This window comes from Monodon monoceros, unplaced genomic scaffold (genome assembly GCF_005190385.1).
Source record: "Monodon monoceros isolate NGI ecotype Baffin Bay Population unplaced genomic scaffold, NGI_Narwhal_1 Super_Scaffold_11, whole genome shotgun sequence".
Classification (NCBI taxonomy): Eukaryota; Metazoa; Chordata; class Mammalia; order Artiodactyla; family Monodontidae; genus Monodon; species Monodon monoceros.
Window position 1 is genome coordinate 128882485 of NW_021703767.1, and position 23039 is coordinate 128905523.

At 41.2% G+C, this 23039-nt stretch overlaps 1 protein-coding gene across 3 annotated transcripts in view; it reads right to left on the reverse strand.

The window, feature by feature from the left end:
* The window catches only part of TMEM108 (transmembrane protein 108), a 397442-nt gene that overhangs the window by 154985 nt on the left and 219418 nt on the right, over positions 1–23039 (reverse strand). Inside the window, exon 1 of one of the 3 annotated variants that reach the window (XM_029215558.1) lies at positions 12358–12397. The exons of the other annotated variants lie outside the window; for them this stretch is intronic. The gene's annotated coding sequence lies outside the window, so the exon portion shown is untranslated. Of the gene's footprint in view, positions 1–12357; positions 12398–23039 lie in introns of those variants that run through there. 3 annotated transcript variants of the gene reach the window in all.

Sequence of the window (23039 nt, forward strand, 5' to 3'; positions counted from 1 at the left end):
CTCAGCAGTGAAAGAGCAGAGTCCTAAGCATGAGACCACCAGGGAATTCCCGCCTTACAACTTTATTTTAAATGGTACACAGTATTTTTTCAAGATAAAGTCCTAGAAATGGAATCACAAGGACACAATCTAAGGCTTCTGAAATATAATGCCAAATTGCTCTTCATCAATATCATATTATGAAAATCTCCATTAGACTGCAACCTACCCAATGATGGAAATTTATTTTCTTTCCATCTTTGTCAAGAAAATAAGCACATATTCCATCTCATTACTTTAATTTGTATTTTATAGGTTTATTAGTCATTTGTCTTTTTAAAGTTTTAAATTCACATTTGACAAAGAGTATTTCGTCACACTCCTGAACCTTCTCCTAGGCCTATCTGTGAACTTCTTTGTAAAACTTGGTGAAAGCAGCTCTTTTGCCCCTTTCCTGTTCACCCACTTCTGTTCCTGTTTTAACCTTAAAAGAACCTAATTACAGGAATGAGATCGTTAGGCAATTTAACCTAACTCCTGACTTATGCTCTCCTGAATGCATACCATGTCTTGTTTAACCTGCTGATTCTTTTCCTAGACAAAAAGAAGAGTGAAGAATGAAGTAGTTATAGAATGACTAGCTCTCTACCCTCAACAGCCCCCTAAGGAAGAGTGCAGGCAGATCATGTAGGCAAGATAATATCTGAAGAGAGAGTCAGCCAGTCTGCACTCAGTGGGGAATGATACAGAACCCAACCTCCTGTCTTAATGATTCACTGAGAGTCTTCCCCCCATTTTTCCCTTTAAAAACTGTCATGGCTGAGCAGAATCTTTGGAGTTGGCCTCTGGACACGAGTCTGCCTTCTCCTCAGATTGCCAGCTTTTCTGCTTAAAGCACCTTTTCTTTCTGCTGACACTTGCCTCTCGAATTATTGGCTCTTGAGTGGTGAGCAGCCAAACCTGAGTTCCGTAACACTAGTTTTAGCAAGAACCCTGCTAAATCAGTTTAACCAGCACACCCAAACCCTCAATATATAATCACCCTCAATATCTGGTAAGATTTACTCTACCACCCCCAGGTGATGACAGCCTGGCCTGCCTTCAGCAACAACCCTGTTGGGCCAGTACAGCCAAGCCCCTGACCCCTGATGCTTCCTGTTAGTAGTTTTCCATCCACTGACCCCACACTGCTCCTTGGCTATGAATTCCCACTTGCCCATGCTTTGTTCAGAGTGGAGCCCAATCTCTCTCCCCACAGTAGAATCCCACTGCAGTGGTCCCTGCACCTATCCAGATGGTCCTGAATAAAGTACGCCTTGCCACCTTTAACAAGTGTCACTGAATATTTTTTAAAGACATTCTTTAATCATTCTCTATTGGCATGCTGGGTTTTTTTTCTTATGATACCCCAAGTGGAGCTGATTTATCTTTAAATTTTTTCTGAGATATAATTAATGTATCATAAAATTCAGCCTTTAAGTATACAATTCAGTGGTTATTAGCACATTCAAAAGTTGTGCGACCGTCACCAGTACCTAATTCCAGAACATTTCATCACTCTAAAAAGAAATTCCCATGTTTGTTAGCAGTTATTTCTCATTGTCCCCTCTCCCCAGTCCCTGGCAACCACTAATCTACTATGGGTTCACCTATTCTGTACATTTCACATAGATAGAATCATATAATATACGGCCTTTTGTGCCTGCCTCTTTCACTTAGCATAGTGTTTTTAAGGTTCATTCATGGTGCAAAGCATGCTGTTTTTTTTCTTATTTATTTATTGTAAGAACTATACACACACACAAACACACACATTACCATGTTTAGAAAGGCCTTCTTTACTTAATTCAGGATTACATAAAGAGTTGCCTGTATTTTCTTCTGGTATTTTTTATTTCATTTAGATCCGTTTCTGGACTTTGTGTTACGTTTTACTTCTCTGTCTGCTCATTGTTTCATTAAACAATAAGTGTTGTTTAAATTAAACTCTTGGTAGAATTAGTCCTCCATCATTACTCTTCTTTTAAGATTTACCTTGTTCTTTGAGCTTGTTTTTCCCCCCAAATTAACTTTAAGATAATTTTTTTTTGCAGTATGCGGGCCTCTCACTGTTGTGGCCTCTCCCGTTGCGGAGCACAGGCTCCGGACGCGCAGGCTCAGCGGCCATGGCTCACGGGCCTAGCCGCTCCGTGGCATGCGGAATCTTCCCAGACCGGGGCACGAACCCGTGGTCCCCCGCATCGGCAGGCGGACTCTCAACCACTGCGCCATCAGGGAAGCCCAACTTTAAGATAATTTTATTAAACTTCAGAAAAAATATCATTGGGATTATAGTTGGAATTATCTTCTACTTCATTAATTTGGGAGAGACCTGATCTCTTCAAAATCCAAGTGTGCTGAGGAAAAAAATAATCTTTAAATATGGTTGCTCTGGAGATAAGAAGAATTCCTTTTGGAGGAAGAGAAGTGCTCTTGTTTTGGGGGATGGGGTAGGGAGTTGGGGAACCATAGCTCAATGACTTCTTTGGTTAGGCAAATTAAAGCTCCCCTCCTCCAAACCCCAATGTGAACTAGCAGAGTAGGAAGGAGAAAAAGAGAGAGTTAAATTTCTCTCCATTATAATACAAGAGGAGGTTTGAGTTCCAAAAGGCTAGGAAAGAGGGATTAAGTAGTCTAGAAATCTGAGAGGCTGAGGAGAATGATACACAAGAGATGCTGAGAGACTGAAGAGGCAGTTCCAAAAGACAGCAGCAGGTGGGACCCAAGAATAAACTGAGAAATTCCCTGCAAGCTTTAATAAGCATAATATTTAATTTTTCATTGCTTCTTGCTTTATGCTGTTTTTCGTCAGACACCACATCTGCCCTCCTTCTCTGCCCCACAGCACTTATCCACCACTAAGACCCTCCAGAACCTCAGCAGAAGTCTTGCACAAAACAGCCTTGTATTAATGGTGCTCAGCTGGGCAATGAAAGAGACTATGTTCTAAGACAAGGGTGACTGGAAATGGAGGTAGGAGCCAAAGGGGCCATAAGCCATGGTTGGTGGGCATCTACGGAGTGCTCAGGACCCAGTAAGCATGCAAAAAATGTGCTGTGAATAAACAAACGGATGAATGAATAAATGAATAATCAAGTAATAGGAGAGCAGAGAAATAGTTGTAGTTGATATTGATCCAGGGGGACATAAGCCCCTCAATCATCTCTGGAAATGCTTAGAGATTTTCAAGAAACTGTTAAACTTGCAGTAATAGATGGAATAGAGCTATGTCATTCGCTTATCAAAGAAACACCTGAGCACATAAATCTGGGACAATTGAGATCATCTGGGTTACACAGCGCTATTCTAACTACAAGCACCATATGGTCTAGTATTTATTCAAAATCAATCTTTATTTGGGTAGTTCTGTGGAGTTCTGCAATGTTTTTCCTGAAAGTTCTATAGTCTTGTCGAGTTAATCCCTAGGCATCTTATACATATATATATTTTTTGCTACAGTGATGGTATTTCTATTTCCATTATATTTTCTACTTGTCTCTATATGGAAATGACTGAGTTTTCTATATTCATTCTGTGACCTAACTGAACTCAGAGTTCTAATAATGGTTTCTCAGCTGAGTCTCATGGGTCAATTGCACTCCTTTGGCTAGATGGAGAGGTGCAGTGAGATTCTACCAAAAGCCTCTTTTTTCAATCATATAAGAGGAAACATTAATTGTATCTAGTCCCTCAGGGAAAAATTTAGGAGCTCCAAGGATGACAACTGATTTCTGGGATGAAATCCTAAGAAAGTACAGAGTTTTATAGCCAAAAAGCTGAAGAAAAGACAAATGAGAGAGGAGGAGGATGAAAACACGTGGCCAAACATGCAGAGACAGCAGCACAGGTGGGGACTTCGCTGATTGTTAGCTCAGGGGAAATGAGAAGGTGCAAGTAACCTGAATCACTCCTTTTTTTCCTTTAACATCTTTATTGGAATATAATTATTTTACAATGATGTGTTACTTTCTGCTGTATAACAAAGTGAGTCAGCTATACAAATACATATACCCCCATATCCCCTCCCTCTTGCGTATCCCTCCCACCCTCCCTATCCCATTCCTCTAGGTGGTCACAAAGCACTGAGCTGATCTCCCTGTGTCATGCGGCTGCTTCCCACTAACTATTTTACGTTTGGTAGTGTATATATGTCCGTGCCACTCTCTCACGTCATCCCAGCTTACCCTTCCCTATCACTGTGTCCTCAAGTCCATTCTCTACTTCTGCATGTTTATTCCTGTCCTGCCCCTAGGTTCTTCAGAACCACTTTTCTCTTTTTTTAGGATTCCATATATATGTGTTAGCATATGGTATTTGTTTTTCTCTTTCTGACTTACTTCACTCTGTATGAAAGACTTAGGTCCATCCACCTCACTACATATAACTCAATTTCATTTCTTTTTATGGCTGAGTAATATTCCATTGTATATATGGGCCACATCTTTATCCATTCATATGATGATGGACACCTAGGTTGCTTCCATGTCCTGGCTATTGTAAATAGTGTTGCAATGAACATTGTAGTACATGACTCTTTTTGAATTATGGTTTTCTCAGGGCATATGCCCAGTAGTGGGATTGCTGGGTTGCAAGGTAGTTCTATTTTTAGTTTTTTAAGGAACCTCCATACTGTTCTCCATAGTGGCTCTATCAGTTTACATTCCCACTAACAGTGCAAGAGGGTTCCCTTTTCTCCACACCCTCTCCAGCATTTATTGCTTGTAGATGTTTTGATGATGGCCATTCTGACTGGTGTGAGGTGATACCTCATTGTAGTTTTGATTTGCATTTCTCTAATGATTAGTGATGTTGAGCATCTTTTAATGTGTTAGTTGGCAATCTGTATATCTTCTTTGGAGAAATGTCTATTTAGGTCTTCTGCCCATTTTTGGATTCGGTTGTTTGTTTTATTGATATGGAGCTGCATGAGCTGCTTGTATATTTTGGAGATGAATCCTTTGTCAGTTGCTTCACTTGCAAATATTTTCTCCCATTCGGAGGGCTGTCTTTTTGTCTTGTTTATGGCTTCCTCTGCTGTGTAAAAGGTTTTAAGTTTCATTAGGTCCCATTTGTTTATTTTTGTTTTTATTCCCATTTCTCTAGGAGGTAGGTCAAAAAGGATCTTGCTATGATTTATGTCATAGACTGTTCTGCTTATGTTTTCCTCTAAGAGTTTTATAGTGTCTGGCCTTACATTTAGATCTTTAATCCATTTTGAGTTTACTTTGTATACACTGTTAGGGAGTGTTCTAATTTCATTTTTTTACATGTAGCTGCCCAGTTTTCCCAGCACCACTTATTGAAGAGGCTGTCTTTCTCCATTGTATATTCTTGCCTCCTTTATCAAAGACAAGGTGACCATATGTGCATGGGTTTATCTCTGGGCTTTCTATCCTGTTCCATTGATCTATATTTCTGTTTTTGTGCCAGTACCATACTGTCTTGATTACTGTAGCTTTGTAGTATAGTCTGAAGTCAGGAAGCCTGATTCTTCCAGCTCTGTTTTTCTTTCTCAAGATTGCTTTGGCTATTCAGGGTCTTTTGTGTTTCCATACAAATTGTGAAATTTTTTGTTCTAGTTCTGTGAAAAATGCCATTGGTAGTTTGATAGATATTGTACTGAATATGTAGATTGCTTTGGGTAGTATAGTCGTTTTCACAATGTTGATTCTTCCAATCCAAGACCATGGTATATCTCTCCATCTGTTTGTATCATCTTTAATTTCTTTCATCAGTGTCTTATAGTTTTCTGCATGCAGGTCTTTTGTCTCCCTAGGTAGGTTTATTCCTAGGTATTTTATTCTTTTTGTTGCAATGGTAAATGGGAGTGTTTCCTTAATTTATCTTACAGATTTTTCATCATTAGTGTATAGGAATGTCAGAGATTTCTGTGCATTAATTTTGTATCCTGCAACTTTACTGACTTCATTGATTAGCTCCAGTAGTTTTCTGGTAGCATCTTTAGGATTCTCTATGTATAGTATCATGTCATCTGTAAACAGTGACAGTTTCACTTCTTCTTTTCCGATTTGGATTCCTTTTATTTCTTCTTCTTCTCTGATTGCTGTGGCTAGAACTTCCAAAAGTATGTTGAATAATACTGATTAGAGTGGCAACCTTGTCTTGTTCCTGATCTTAGTGGAAATGCTTTCAGTTTTTCACCATTGAGAATGATGCTGGCTGTGGGTTTGTCATATATGACCTTTTTTATGTTGAGGAAAGTTCCTCTATGCCTACTTTCTAGAGGGTTTTTATCGTAAATGGGTGTTGAATTTTGTCAAAGGCTTTTTCTGCATCTATTGAGATGATCATATGGTTTTTATCCTTCAATTTATCAATATGGTTTCACACATTGATTGATTTGCATATACTGAAGAATCCTTGCATTACTGGGATAAACCCCACTTGATCATGGTGTATGATCCTCTTAATGTGCTGTTGGATTTTGATTGTTAGTATTTTGTTGAGGATTTTTGCATCTATGTTCATCAGTGATATTGGTCTGTAGTTTTCTTTTTTTGTGACACCTTTGTCTGGTTTTGGTATCAGAGGATGGTGGGCCTCATAGAATGAGTTTGGGAGGGTTCCTCCCTCTGCTATATTTTGGAAGAGTTTGAGAAGGATAGGTGTTAGCTCATCCCTAAATGTTTGATAGAATTCTCCTGTGAAGCCATCAGGTCCTGGGCTTTGGTTTGTTGGAAGATTTTTAATCACAGTCTCAATTTCAATGCTTGTGATTGGTCGGTTTATATTTTCTACTTCTTCCTGGTTCAGTGTCAGAAGGTTGTGCTGCTTTTCTTAGAATTTGTCCATTTCTTACAGGTTGTCCACTGTGTTGGCATATAGTTGCTGGTAGTAATCTCTCATGATCCTTTGTATTTCTGCAGCATCAGTTGTTACTTCTTTTTCTATTCTAATTCTATTGATTTGAGTCTTTTCCCTTTTTGTCTTTATGAGTCTGGCTAATGGTTTATCAATTTTGTTCATCTTCTCAAAGAACCAGCTTTTAGTTTTGGTGACCTTTGTCATTGTGTCCTTCATTTCTTTTTTATTTATTTCTGCTCTGATCTTTAGGATTTCTTTCCTTCTGCTAACTTTGGGGTTTTTTTTATTGTTCTTCTTTCTCTAATTGCTTTAGGTGTAAGTTTAGGTTGTTTATTTGATATTTTTCTTGTTTATTGAGGTAGAATTGTATTGCTAAACTTCCCTCTTAGAAGTGCTTTTGTTGCATCCCATAGGTTTTGGGTCGTCATGTTCTCATTGTCATTTGTTTCTAAGTATTTTTTGATTTCCTCTTTGATTTCTTCAGTGATCTCTTGGTTATTTAGTAGTGTATTGTTTAGCCTCCATGTGTTTGTATTTTTTACAGTTCTTTTCCTGTAATTGATATCTAGTCTTATAGCATTGTGGTCAGAAAAGATACTTGATATGATTTCAATTTTATTAAATTTACCAAGGCTTCATTTGTGACCCAAGATATGATGTATCCTGGAGAATGTCCCATGAGCACTTGAGAAGAATGTGTATTCTGTTGGTTTTGGGTGCAATGACGTATCAATATCAATTAAGTCCATATTATTGAATGTGTCATTTAAAGCTTGTGCTTCCTTATTTATTTTCATTTCAGATGTTCTGTCCATTGGTGAAAGTGGGGTATTAAAGTCCCCTATTATTATCGTGTTACTGTCGATTTCCGCTTTTATGGCTGTTAGCATTTGCCTTACGTATTGAGGTGCTCCTGTGTTGGGTGCATAAATATTTACAAGTGTTATATCTTCTTCTTGGATTGATCCCTTGATCGTTATGTAGTGTCCTTCTTTGCCTCTTGTAATAGTCTTTAAAGTCTATTTTTTCTGATATGAGAATTGCTACTCCAGCTTTTCATTTGCATGGAATATCTTTCTCAATCCCCTCACCTTCAGTCTGTATGTGTCCCTAGGTCTGTAGTAGATCTCTTGTAGACAGCATATATATGGGTCTTGTTTTTGTATCCATTCAGCCAGTCTATGTCTTTTGGTTGGAGCATTTAATCCATTTACTTTTAAGGTAATTATCAATGTGTATGGTCCTATTACCATTTTCTTAACTGTTTTGGGTTTTTTATTGTAGGTGTTTTCCTTCTGTTATGTTTCCTGCCTAGAGAAGTTCCTTTAGCATTTGTTGTAAAGCTGGTTTGGTGGTGCTGAATTCCCTTAAACTTTGCTTGTCTGTAAAGGTTTTAATTTCTCCGTCGAACCTGAATGAGATCCTTGCTGGGTAGAGTAATCTTGGTTGTAGGTTTTTCCGTTCCATCACTTTAACTATGTCCTGCCACTCCCTTCTGGCTTGCAGAGTTTCTGCTGAAAGATCAGCTGTTAACCTTATGGGGATTCCCTTGTGTGTTATTTGTTGTTTTTCCCTTGCTGCTTTTAATATTTTTTCTTTGTATTTAATTTTTGATAGTTTGATTAATATGTGTCTTGGCATGTTTCTCCTTGGATTTATCCTCTATGGGACTCTCTGCGCTTCCTGGACTTGATTGACTATTTCTTTTCCCATGTGAGGGAAGTTTTCAACTATAATCTCTTCAAATATTTTCAGTCCCTGCCTTTTCCTCTTCTCCTTCTGGGACCCCTATAATTTGAAAGCTGGTGCGTTTAATGTTGTCCCAGAGGTCTCTGAGACTGTCCTCAATTCCTTTCATTCTTTTTTCTTTATTCTGCTCTGCAGTAGTTATTTCCACTATTTTATTTTCCAGGTCACTTATCCATTCTTCTGCCTCAGTTATTCTGCTATTGATTCCTTCTAGAGAATTTTTAACTTCATTTATTGTGTTGTTCAACATTTCTTTGCTCTTTAGTTCTTCTAGGTCCTTGTTAAATGTTTCTTGTATTTTCTCCATTCTATTTCCAAGATTTTGGATTATATTTACTATCATTACTCTGAATTCTTTTTCAGGTAGACTGCCTATTTCCTCTTCATTTGTTTGGTCTGGTGGGTTTTTACCTTGCTCCTTCATCTGCTGTGTATTTCTGTGTTCTCATTTTACTTAACTTACTGTGTTTGGGGTCTACTTTTCACAGGCTACAGGTTCGTAATTCCCGTTGTTTTTGATGTCTGCCCCCACTGGGTACGGTTGGTTTAGTGTGTTCTGTAGGCTTCCTGGTGGAGGGGACTGGTGCCTGTGTTCTGATGGCTGAGGCTGAATGCTGTATTTCTGGTGGGCAGGACCGCATCTGGTGGTGTGCTTTGTGGTGTCTGTGAACTTATTCTGATTTTAGGCAGCCTCTCTGCTAATGGCTGGTGTTGTGTTCCTCTCCTGCTAGTTGTTTGGCATGGGGTGGCCAGCACTAGAGGTTGCTTGTCGTTGAGTGGAGCTGGGTCTTAGCATTGAGATGGAGATATCTGGGAGAACTCTCACCAATTGATATAACGAGGGGCCAGGAAGTCTCTGGTGGACCAATGTCCTGAACTCAGCTCTCTGACCTCAGAGGCTCAGGCCTGACAGCCGGCCAGAGCAACAAGACCCTGTCAGCCACACGGCTAGAGAAACAGGCCTGAAGGAAGCATCCAAGGCAAAGAGGCGAGTACTGGTCCTGAATCACTCCTTAACAAGAGCGAGCATCATAGAACCCCGCCTCTCCCTTTGGCTTAAATGGAACAGTTCTATCAATTCTACTGGCTTGGGAGGGAAATCTCCTTCTTTCATAGACTGCTTAAAATGTTCCCATTAGAAATGTCCACATAGCAGGGAAGAAGTAATAAACAACCAAATGAAAAGCTCTGAATTTGGTATGTAAATTGACTTGAAAAGACAAGTTCATAGAGAACAAATGAGGAAGAATAGCCAGGAAAATCCTGGAAAACAAAAACAAAAAAACCCCAACAAGATGGGGTCAGGGTGAGAGGGACTTCCAGGCCTACCAGACATTAAAGCACCCTCAAAAGCCTCTGTAATTAAAACAATTTGAAATTGGCACATGAATACACCAAATTATACATATATGGATATTTAGGATATGATAAAGGCAGCATTATTAAATCAGTGGGCAAAAAGATGAGCTTTTAAGTACACATTTTGAGATAATGGCAGAGTAATATGGAAAAAGATAAAATTGTACTCATTCTAAATATCACACATGAGCATAAACTCCAAATGAGGCAGACATTTAAATGTAAGAAAGTAAAGTATACAAATACTAGAAGGAAATATGAGTAATTCTTCGATTACTTGGGGGTAGAGAAAGAAGCTTTGCTAACTCTGAATCAAAGTTTGAAGCAATAAGGAAAAAGATAAACTTTATTACATAAATAATTACTCAGTTAAAACTACAATTAAGTAAAAATACAAATTAAAAACTATAAAAAAATGTTCAACTTATAAGAAGCAAAGAGTTAACATCCTTAAATTTTCCCCGAAATCAATACTCATCGTGCCTTAGCCATCATTTGTATACATGTGCAGAATGGCAAAAATGTGAGTTGCCCAACACATGTGCTCCCAGCTGAGGTCGAGCAAGGCAGTGCTCTGTCTCCTTGTTTCAGCTCTTGTACTGTGAACACTATCCCTTCTACAGGCAATTTAGTGCCATGCTTTTTAGCATTTTTGTGCTTTTTATTGACATCTCTGTTTGAAATGGCCCCCAAGTACAGTGCTGAAGTGTTGTCTAGTGTTCCTAAGTGCAAGAATACTGTGCAGGGCCCTACAGAGAAAATATGTGTCTTAGATAAGCTTTGCGCAGGCATGAGTTATAGTATTGTTGGCTGTGAGTTCAAAGTTAATGAATTAACAATGTATATTACATAAGTTGTCTTTAGACAGAAACACATATAAACAAGACTATATATTGATCAGTTGACACAAATGTGACCAAAGCTCATAGGAACCGAACCCTATATTTCCATTAGGAGCGCTGGTTCAGTCTTCATTCATTCAGAATTCATGGCACCTTTATAGAACATAACTATTATGAGTAATGAAAATCAATGGTATTTGAGTTCAGCTTTAAAATATTTTGTGGAGCAAAGAATGAAGATGATTACAATCCAGGCCAATAGTACAGCTTGAACAAAACAGAACAATTGCTTACCATCTCTATGGGACAAAGGAAGATCTGAATAAGCTGATGGCCAACCCTCAGAGTGCCCTCTGGGAAAGTGAGGGGGGCAAGAAATAGGAGAGTTGACATATCAACTAACATCACAGGCCTGTGAAGAAGTTTGGAAAGGAGCATCTGCCTCCATTTTATAGGTAAGGACACGGACACCAAGAAGTCATAGTCTTTTTTTTTGTTTTTTTTTTTAAGTAGAAATAGTGATTTTATTCTCCACATGATTTCTGATACCACAAAATTAGATATTTGAAGTTTAATTTATATGATATCTGTGATTCATGCCCTTTCTAGACATTACATTTCTTGTCATAAAAAAATTATAATAGAGTAATGATGAACAAGAAAGACCTTCCTTCTCTAAAAGGTCCTCATGGGAAACCTCCCTGGTGGTCCAGTGGTTAAGTGTTCACCTTCCAATGCAGGGGGTGCAGGTTCAATCCCTGGTCAGGGAGCTAAGATCCCACATGCCTCATGGCCAAAAAGCCAAAACATAAAAAAACAGAAGCAATATTGTAACAAACTCAACAAAGATTTAAAAAATGGTCCACATCAAAAAAATCTTAAAAAAAAAAAGTCCTCATGCGATAATCATATCAATTCTGTTCACTTCTTGATTTTGTCATTTAACAATTTATTTCATGTCCTCCATGTACCTGGTAGTGTTTTATTTATTTTTAGTTTTTTTGTCAAGAAGTTATAGTCTTTATTCAAGATCAAACCTACCAGCTCCAAGACCTCGAGCTAGTTTCTGGACTTCTCTGATCCTTGAATTTCTTGTAAGTGGTAAAAACGGTCGTTGATATGCTTGCTGCAAAGACTGAGATAATGCACGCAAAGAACTTTTCCCTGTGCTTGGCACGCAGTAAGTGCTCAGTGCTCATCAGCAACTATTACCCAACAGCAGAAGGCAAGATAACACATCAGGCCAGAGCTCACCAACTGTCTCTTAATTTTGCTTCCCCTAAGCTAGAAAAGAACCAAAGGCTTTTGGGCTACTCCCCAAATAGCCCTTTTTGTTAAATCCACTGTCTTACTTAAACTGAATTTAGAAATTACTTATAGGGGTATAAATTGAACTTTAAGGTTCTTCTTTATAATTTATATATTTGTCCTCCTTAAAAAGGATCTGAGGAAGCTTACTACCAGATGCAACTTGTACAACAGAATTATTAACATATCAAAGCCTATTAATGACATCAGAAAGAGAGATCCAGAATTACATGGAGAAAGGGGTGATGCACTTTACCATAAGATGCAGTGGGGCCATACACTTCCCTTGGAGCTTCCTGAAAATAAAGGCAAAAAGGACAGCTAGCACCATTCTTTTCCACCTGCATAAATAGAAGTACATTCTCTATTTTGTCCAGAAATACAAACATTTTCTGCCATTAATTTCCAAGAAAAGATCATGAGACAAATCTTCTGATAAGCATATGAACAGAATATTCTTGCCATGGCTGCTCCTTATCAACCCTCAATAAAAGCTAATGTCTTTGTGTTAAGTAGTAATTCAGGGAAAGCATTTCGATGAGCCACAGGAATACCATGCTTTGGGGTAAGAGTCAGGCAGGCATGCCCCTGAGTAGCTTTCCTATGTGACCTTGGGCAAGTTACTTAACTTCTCTAAGCCTCAGCTTTCTCATCTGTAAATGGGGCTGGCACCTAAATCAAAGGATTGCTGTGTACCTGGTATATTGTATGTGTCTCTCCCTTTCTCCTAAACTAATAGTGTATAGTTTCTGTACACTATTCTGTTCATATGGGGATAGAGAGAACTAGGAAAACAAGGGGAACTGATGTTCAGCAAGTCAGTCCAGGGCCTGAGCTGCTGGATTACTTCAAGAAGGCAAGTAAGATGGTTTCTCATGCTCACTTACACCATAAGTCACAAATGAGTGCATGTGTCCACAAGGGCTGGGTTTGGGCCACAATGGTGTTTTCAGTCAAATTCTTTTGATACAGACTCTTTGCATATTAAACACAGGGGGGCTTCCCTGGTGGCACAGTGGTTGAGAGTCCGCCTGCCGATGCAGGGGACACGGGTTCGTGTCCCGGTCCGGGAGGATCCCACATGCCGCGGAGCGGCTGGGCCCATGAGCCATGGCCGCTGGGCCTGCGAGTCCGGAGCCTGTGCTCCGCAGCAGGAGGGGCCACAGTGGTGAGAGGCCCGCGTACCGCAAAAAAAATAAATAAATAAATAAAATAAACACAGGAATATCCTTCAGTTCCATAAAGAAATTTCTCTATCATTTTTCTTGAAACTTGTAGTCCTCCTAGTCTTTCTTCCAAATTTTCTCACTTTTGTGCAAGAACTAGTTCATCCTCTTCTGAACTTATGATCAACAGTGTGAGCATGATTACAGTGACTGTCGCTTTCTGTCAGGTCTGAAAGTTCAGTTTATAGGAAGTCAAGGGGACTATAATGAACTTGAAAGCAGGAGAAAATAGTGTTTTTTTTGTCTCCAGCCAATTGTCAGCAGGAAAACAGGTCTTTGTATCTTTTGTTTTTTTCTTAAAGAAACTGAAAATCCTCTCAAAATTTTTTCCCTAAATTATCAAGAGAGGCTAGACATTTTAGATGAGTCACACTATTTTAAAATACTAGCAATTAATTCATGTGGGCCAAAAGAAACAGGCTGTGTGATTTCTGACTTATAAAGGCTCTCCTGCTGCAGAACCTGCACAGTGTGTGTTGGGGGAGCGGGGAGGGCGGGGAGGAGGACGTACAGCTCTGCCTTCCACCCAAGCTCTATCTTCCAGGAGGCCTGGGGTCCAGTGAACTTCAAAGGATTAAAAAACACCTTCAATAGAGATCCTTTCCTCTCCTCCCCTTCCTATTTCCTTGTCTGAAAAGGAAAAGAAAATATTGGAGGTTGTCAGATCCACTGAGATGCTGAATTCCAAACAAAAGGGTAAAAATTATTCATCTCCTGCTAAGGAAAAGCCTACAAAATGGGATCAATCGATGTGGATTCTGCTTGGAGGACTGAGAAGTAACTACCTGAATGTTCCTCAAGACCAGCTGGACTTTGAATTTGTTGGGGGAGGGTGTTCTGCTGTCCACAGCCACGGAAGTCAGCACCAGGGTAAAAGACGGGACCAGAAGTTTGAGGCATATTAGAATGACAAAGACCTCCTCCTTCTAGCATTAAAGTGTATTAAGACACTTATCTCATTTAAGGAGACAGAAAGGTGCTTGTGCGAGGTGAAGAATATGTATCACACTTCCCTTTTTATAGTTTTGGTATTAAAAACTGAACACTGAGGTCAAGGAATTAAATGATATTGTAGGAATGCCAAATACTAAACGAGCATGTTCTATCATTTTGACTGCACTGCTTATGAAAAAGATTATTTCTTGTCCACAGTTTCTTTGTCCACAAAGAAACTCACGCATCTTCCTTTTTTCTTTAGCAGCGCCTGAGAAACACCCTCAGAAATTGAATTTGGGGATCTAAAAAAACATCTTTATTTCCTTTGGGTAGCAGGCATTTGTTCTGAAAGAGGTACCAAGTTTTTACAATGGAAAGAGAGGCAAGGCCTTATGAAACAGGCAAAACTCTTACCAGAATGTTTACATGTGGAAAGAGCATTTAAATCGATGATGCACGCTTTGAACAAACAATACATCTCAGTATGTGAAATTATTCATAATATCATAGTAACTGCTAAATTTGAATTTTGACCTGTTGACTGAAAAAAATGCATGACCTAACAGTTGAGAATTATGTTTTATTTGGCAGACTTTCTGAGGACTTCAAGCCTGGGAAGCAGCCTCTCAGGTAGCTCTGAGGGACTGCTCCGAAGAGGTAATGGAGGAGCCAGGATACACAGGGGTTTCTGCAACAAAGACTAGGTAGTTGGAACATAAAAAGATTACTGTTATTAAAGAAAACCAAATTCTCAAGTTAAGGAATTTAGCGCTTTTCTGAGTGGGGAGATGCAAGAGTCTGGGCTCACTGAAATCATTCCTCTGATATGCACCTTAGCGGTCTAGGGCCAGTATATTGTTCTTTCCCATCCTGAGCCCCCTCAGGGTGCCCCGCTGGGGTGGCTGCAGTGGTGAGGACTTGGCAGCTGTCAGCCCATCTGTCTCCAACCTGAGTTCCGTCAGGGCTCACCACTGGGGGGGGGCTGTAGCGGCTTGATGGCTGCAACATCCTCTGTTTACTAATATGGCAGGCAACATTTTTCGTTGACAGACCTTTAACCTCAAACTCTTTTTTTTCCCCCATTCCCCTTCCTTCGCTCCTCCCATCGCACCTCAATCTACATAAAGCCTTCTTTAATTCTTGCGCTAGTATGAAGACAGTTTTAATTTGTGGTTTGGTTTAATCTTTGAAAATACATAATTTATGTCAAGCGATTCCAGAGGATACAGACTGTTGAATGTGCAGCTGGAATAAAAATTATGACATGAAAAATTATGTGGGCAAGAGTGGGATGGGCCAATATAAAACAGGGGAAGCCGTCACTTGAAGAGTATGGGTCCAGGTCACAGGTAAGACCTGTGCAGACAAGCTCATTCCACGGGGAAGCCGTGGTATTCTAAGAACTTCTGGTGAACTTTACGCCTTGCTTCAGGAAGCATGCATTAAGTAATACATTCGACCTCACCTGTGAGGGCCTGAAGTATTGAACAGCTCATTTAACTGTGTTGATAATTCTGTCTTGCTTTGATGACTACAAGGGCTAGAAGAAATATCCAGAAGAACCAAGATTGGTGTTTCCCAAACCAGCTGATGGTCAGAATCTATTTTTAAATTAAATTCCTAGGTTTTTCCCTCAGGAATTCTAATTCCAGGTTCTTAGATGGGACAATTTTAAAAGGCTCTCAAGTTGGCTCTCATAAGCCAGGGCTAGAAACCAAGAACTGAATCTAGGACCTCTAACCCTGACTGCACATTAGAACCCTGGAGGAACATACTAGAGCAATCAAATCAGACTCCTCCAGGGACAGAGGGAAGCCCCCGGGGATTCTAATTGTGCAGCTGGTGGAGAACCAGGGATCCTTGCCCCCGCCTAAGGGGGCACTGGAGCCACAGCGAGGCCAATCCCACTTCTTCTTACTCATGAAACTGGTAGTTTTCCGAGAGATGGAAGAAGTGGAATGATAAATGACCACATTTGCAAGTTATATTCGAAACAGAAAATGAGTGAGTCAGTGTTTCTTAAATATTTTGATCCACAGCCTCTCACGCAATTCCAGTTGTAAGCAACATGAACTCTTTGTGACCTTTTACTCAATCTCTTTGATAAACCTCTCACATGTCCCTGCTACTTGCTTCATAGGGATGCCCAAGATTAAGAGATAAGGACTGAAAAGGAGAGACTGAGGCCCATGAAGAGGGTGTGGAAGCCGCATGAAGACTAAGAGCCTGGCACACAGCTGAAACTACCCTCAGCTCCAAATCACTTGTTCCCAAGGTGGAGTGACGTTCCTTTTCCTGAACGCTGCATTCATAGAGGGAACAGAGTGAGGAGCTGAGGCTGAAAATTCTGAGTGGGAACACAGGGAGAGGCCACGCTGAAGGTGCCCCCCTCCCTGCACAGAGAGAAGCAGGGCAGGAAGACACACTACAAGCAGCAATGAGCCTGGAGATCCATTCTTTGAAAAATAGAGTGCCACCATGTAACAAGTACTGTTAGTAGCAGGGGCTGGGGCTGCAAAGAAGAGCAAACAAGACACAACCCCTGCCTTCAGGAGCTTGCAGTTTAGCATGGGGAGAAATTGGCACATCAAAAATCACTCCACAGCCAGATTTGGCCCTACCAGCTGCATCAGACAAACTATTATATTATAGCAAATTGTAACAAACTAGAAAATGTGTTACCCTTCTTGTCTCAGCATCCCTATCTGTAAAACAGGTATCACACCTACACTGCAAGGTTGTCTTGAGAATAAAATAATATTCCTATCCTTTCAGAGGAAGGAAAAATGACGTCTTCTGGAGGGTACCAGACAAGGTTTTTGAAGGAGGTGGAATCTGCATTAACTTTCAAAGTTAAGAAGGGTTTTGACAGGTAAAGGTGGAAAAGTGCAAAGGTGCCGAGAGAGGATACTGAGGCAGGAGTTTGGATGAATACATTAAACAGCAGAAGCCCTACTACTGGCTGCTTTAAAATTCCTAAATAATGCAGTTTGGGATATAATGTAACTGGCTTGCCAGCTTCTCAAATAGGGTTGGGCCAAAGATTTCGCCTTCTAGGGCTGGGAAGGAAATATGGAGGAAAAGACAGACTGACAGGGAAACAGCAGGCAGTGGTTGAGAAGCAGAAATCCAGAAGCTGGGCCCCTAAGACCTAATCTTCCCAGATCTGAACAACAAAACAAATGCTTACTAACGATGAGATAACTGGAATGTCACTGTCCTGGAAGTCCCAGACAGCTATCGGACCCAGAAGCATCCCCATCAGTATTTACCCAGTACTAGATGACCACCAACAACAGCTGGTGCCAAACCCAAGTCTACAATTGGATAGAACTGGATCATGCAGCTGGATCCTCAGATCTCTAGGCTAGCTGTGTAGGTGCTCTCATCATTTTATTAACTCCACAATAATGTAGCCACATGGTTTACAAAATGGGGTTCTCAAAATGTGGACCACCAGCAGCACCCAGGAAGTTGCTGGAAATGCAAATTATCAGGCTCTACCCTAGACCCACTGAATCAGAAACTCTGGGGACGGGGCTCAGCAATCAGTGCTTCAACAAGCCCTCCAGGACACACACAAAAGTTTGAGAAGCACTGCTTTGCATGGGTGAATTTCTGGACTCCTTTATTATGCTATGGTAGGGTTTTACTCTTCAACTATTGCCTTGGACAAATCATTTACATACTTGAAGAACCAATAATGGGGAAAGAGGGATTTGGATCAGAAAGACCCATTTCAACTGTAACAGTTCATCAGTTCACCAGTGGGGAAAACGTTTACAGTTCATTAGTTCAACCAGATTGTTGGTGTTGGTGATCGTGGCTCTTGATGAGAGCATTAGCACAGTGTCTGAATTCTAATGGCTAATTTAGAAATACCACCCATTTCCATTATTCAACTTTTTAGGCTGGTATTATTAACGTTCTATGAGTAACTCTTGTATGGAGGGGTGTATTAAAACATGGGCTTTGTGGTAGGAAAACCAATGAAATGATTGCAATGTATTGTCTCTGCTGTGGTTACATACCATCAGTAAGAACTAGACCTTTCACTGAATTAAAATTCTAGACACAGGGAGGCAGAATTGATTTAAATGATTATATCCTAGAACAACTACTTTCAAATAAAACTCTCATTTACAATGTAAAAAACTTTACAATGACAGCTAATACTTAAAGGTAAATCAAATATGTAAGCGATTTGTGCCTTGCAAATCACCCCAAATCAGAAGTCTAAAATTCAGAGGTCTAATAGTTGAAGAAAATTGAGCTACACCTCACAGAAATCAGACTGGGGATGAGCCAGGATTAAAACAAAAAACAATTAGCAGCCACCTGTTTCCTAGGGCTTCCTTCTTCAAGTTATTGCTACACACTGACATTTGGATGCAGGCTTTGTAAATTAAAGTGTAAGTCCTGGGAGGGCAGAAATTTTGTCTGTCTTGTCTACTGCTGTACCCTCAGTGCTTAGAATAGGGTCAGGCACATGGTAGGTATTCAGCATATCGATTGAATGCATGAATGATCCTACAAAATTGAGATACTGTCCACAAGTTGTGGCACTGTCGAACAGAATTTTCTGTGAGGGTAGAAATGTTCTATAAACTGTATTGTCCAACACGGTAGCCACCAGCTACAGGTGGCTCTTGAGCACTTAAAATGTGGCTCGTGTAGCTGGGGATATAAATTTTAAATTTAAATGCCTACCATATTGGGCGGCACAGTTATAGAGGCTGCAGAAATGTGTGTGGGAAAAAAAAAAAACAAGAAAAGAAAAGAAAAACAATGAGTGTGTAGTGCGGAAGACTTGTTCTTTATGATTTCTGACCCTGGGAAGAGGTTCAGGTAAGAGCGGGTTGGGTGGCCAATGCTTCCGGGTTTCCAGAGTCTTCCCACTTTTCCTCCAACCCACTAAAGGCTGTGGCAGCAGCTGTTTAGGCAGGGAAGACTGGGTTTCAGATTTAAGGAGGAGAGTCTGCACTCCTTTCCCACCAGGGACAAGGTGGTGTTGAACCTATGGATATAACAGCTGGTGGAAGAGTGACCATTGGATGGCAAATGACACCAAGTATCTGCAGAAGCAAAGGGAGTGACGAGCTCCGGGCCTCTCTCTTGGCTCGGCGTGCTTTCTGGTTCACGTGTTCATTCATTTGATTATTTTCACTCATTCATGTATCTTCCAATATCTTCACTAAGAGCCAGGCCCTGTTTTCTCAATTTTTCTTAGGGGATACTAGATGAAGGTCTGACCCTTGGTATTGAGTCAGGCCTTGAGGTTCTTGGGCTTGCCACAAATGGAGGAAATCTTGGGAAGAACGGGCTGCCTTGCAAAATGAGATGATTAAATGAGAGCTATTTAATCTTAGTATTTTAAAAAAGACATGCCCTTTTTTCTCTACCCAAACGACTTGTCATTTATGTGGTATGCGACCTCAAATTAAGGCTTACTACCATGTGCTGCCTTGACATCTGGTAAAATCAGGAAGGCCTTGAATGGCCTAACTGCTAGTTCTCTTCCTCACTCTGCTCCAATGGTCAAAGTCTCCTAGCCAAGCAACTCTCCTTATCAAAGGTACCAAGAGTAGTTCCTGCTTAGCCCTGAGCAGCGGGTTTCAATTGCCTCCAAGCAAGTGGAGTTATTCCCACAAGCCAATCTCATCCTCCACATGAAGCAGGGGTTCCCCAGCCTCTCAACACTGCAAAGCCTGCCTCCTACAGACCCTGGTTGCTCACGCTGTTCCTGAGCACAGCTCTCTCGGGCCCTGCATGGCATCCCTGTCCTCAGCCTCCAGCTATGAGTCCATCTGGCCGATCAGCTGCCGTTGATCTCATCTCTCCAGTGTTGGGCGTTTGGCATCCCCAAGCCCCGAGGGCGGGATCCCTCCTTCAGCAGTGCAGAGAATAGGAAGCAATTAAAACAAGTTCTGTAAACTCTTCACACATAATTCATCAGTTGCTGCTGGGCCAGATATCATTCACTGATATTCAGGACAACCTCCACCCTTCTGAGCATTCCCTTGTACCTCAGGGGCATGAAGCCTGGAAACTGCATTTCTCAGAGGCCCTTGCCATCAGGTTTCCCATTAGATTCCCACCAATAAGAGGCACTTGCGGGCTTCCCTGGTGGCACAGTGGTGAAGAATCCGCCTGCCAATGCAGGGGACACAGGTTCGAGCCCTGGTCCGGGAAGATCCCACATGCTGCAGAGCAACTAAGCTCGTGCACCACAACTACTGAGCCTGTGCTCTAAAGCCCGTGAGCCACAACTACTGAGCCTGCATGCCACAACTACTGAAGCCCGTGTGCCTAGAGCCTGTGCTCCACAACAAGAGAAGCCACCGCAATGAGAAGCCCGCGCACCACAATGAAGAGTAGCCTCCGCTCACTGCAACTAGAGAAAGCCTATGTGCAGCAATGAAGACCCAATGCGGCCAGAAATAAATAAATAAAAATAAATAAATCTATTAAAAAAAAAAAAAGAGGCATTTGCATGACATTTGAAAGGTAACGAGAAGCTGTTACTCCCCAGCAGCAGCTGTGGGAGCCAGAGATGGAAGGCACTGCCAGAGGCTTCTGAGTGTCCACCAGAGAACCACCTATTTGGGTACTACAGGCAGTTAAGGCTTTTAGTGGCTGCTCCCCTATGACTCTTTCATGTCCAATTTCCTGATATTTGCTGTAGCAGATGCCTCTGCACCCGGGGTCATATCCTCTTGCCTTCACCTCTGATTTCAGCCATGGTTGCATAGTTCCACACAAGTTTCAACTCACTTCATGCTGGCAGCATCCCAACTCAAGTGCAGGATACACATCTCCAGGGTTCCTCCAACACTTCAGATGTCATGGGAGCTAGCTGGCTCACATACACATGGGCAGCTCATAAATACAGGAAGTTAATATCTCTGGGGGCAATTCTTGGGAGCCAGTGGATAAATGCTCCCACCTTTGGGCAGACAATTCTGGAAGGTACTCTGTTTCTCAGTAGGTTCTGAAAGAATCAAGCTCCTGCCTATCATAACGCAACCTCTACAACAGCAGTCCCCAAACTTTTTGGCACCAGTTTTATGGAAGATAATTTTTCCACAGAATTGGGGGGGTTGGAAATGGTCAGGCAGTAATGCCAGTGATGGGGAGCGGCAGATGAAGCTTCGCTCGCTCACCTGCCACTCACCTCCTGTTGTGCGGCCTGGTTCCTAACAGGTCACGGACCCTTACCGGTCTGCAGCCCAGGGGTTGGGGACCCCTGCCCTACAATGCACCCCTACATTGGCTATTCTTCTTTCCCTTACTCTCCCACTGCTGATCCTTGGGCTCACCTCCCAAGTAAACTATCTGCTCATAGTCCTTGCCTCAGGCTCTGCTTTGGGAGGACTCCAAGCTAAGATAGGCGTCTTCCTGACCTTCACTCCTCCAGCCCTCCAAGGACTGTATAGCTTCTAATTCCCTGTATTAAAACGTTTCCTAGCCCTCATACCTAGATTGGCTTCTGTTTTCATGACCTAACTATAATTAATATAGTTACAGAATATTCTATCATGTCTGATCATTTTATTTATCTATTAACCTGCAAATGGATATTAAGTGTGCCTCTGTTATTTTACTTTTGTTATCTTCAGTACATTGATTGCTGTGGACAACATTACTAGTTGTTCACAAACAGCCATTCTCCCAATTTTCCTTACTAAGAAAACCCAATAAGGGTTAACCTGACAATGTACCAAACCTAAAACTTAATTTCCCAGCCTTCCTTACAGCTAGGGGAGACACAGTTCTGGCTAATGAAAAATAAACAGAAGTCCACCTGAGATTTCTAGGAAAGTTTTACTTGTCCTCCTGTCCTTTTCTCTTCTCACCTGGAACAATGACATGACTTGCCATCCAATAACCACAAGTGACAGTGAGGGCAAAAGCCATTGAAGAAGCCTGGGATGCCAATCGTATTGAAACCAAGCAGGCCCTGTGGGGCTCCCAGGCATGGAGGTCCTTTTGTCCCCCATTTATTGTAGGCAAGACTCCAGCCTCCATGACTTTCCCTGAGTTCCAAGGGGCAGATTCAAACAGTTGCTAATCAAGGGAGGAGCAGCCAAGAAACCACCTGAGGCAAGATTAAAGGGACCAGAGAAGGCTCATCAAGATTAGGAGATGAGATGAGTGCAAGCCCTGCTCACACCCTAATCTTGTCAGAGACCCCATCTCTGAACCATTGTTATAAAATCTGCATCAAATCCTCCTGGGTTGGGACACATAGTTGTTTTTTTATTTGAGGTAGGAGCCCGCTGTGTCCCCCTTTTCCTGGCAAAGCAATAAAGCTATCCTTTTCTACTTCACCCAAACCTTTATCTCCGAGATTTGATTCGGCACTGGTGCACAGAGAAGCTGAGCTTTTGGCATCAGTATCATGGAGGTGCCTCAGCAGCTCTGAGTGTTGGTCTCCTCACTTCTGGTTATGTGAGAAAGATAAATGTCTATTTTGTTAAGCCACTGTAATGGTTTCTCTGACACTGCTGAGCACAGTTCCACACCTGGTACACTGCATTCATATTTTTATGAATTATTTCCTTTAACTAGACAACCAGAAGGAAATTGCCAGGTCAAAAGGGGTATTAAACATACATAAATTTATTATGCAGGTTGCTATTTTACAAAAGGAATAAATCAATCTACATGGCTACCCTTATAATTTAATTTGTAGCTATATATTCTGAAAAGGTACAATGTTTTGCAATTACCTTGTTAATTTGTTTCCACTTTGATTAGCAGTCTAATACACTAC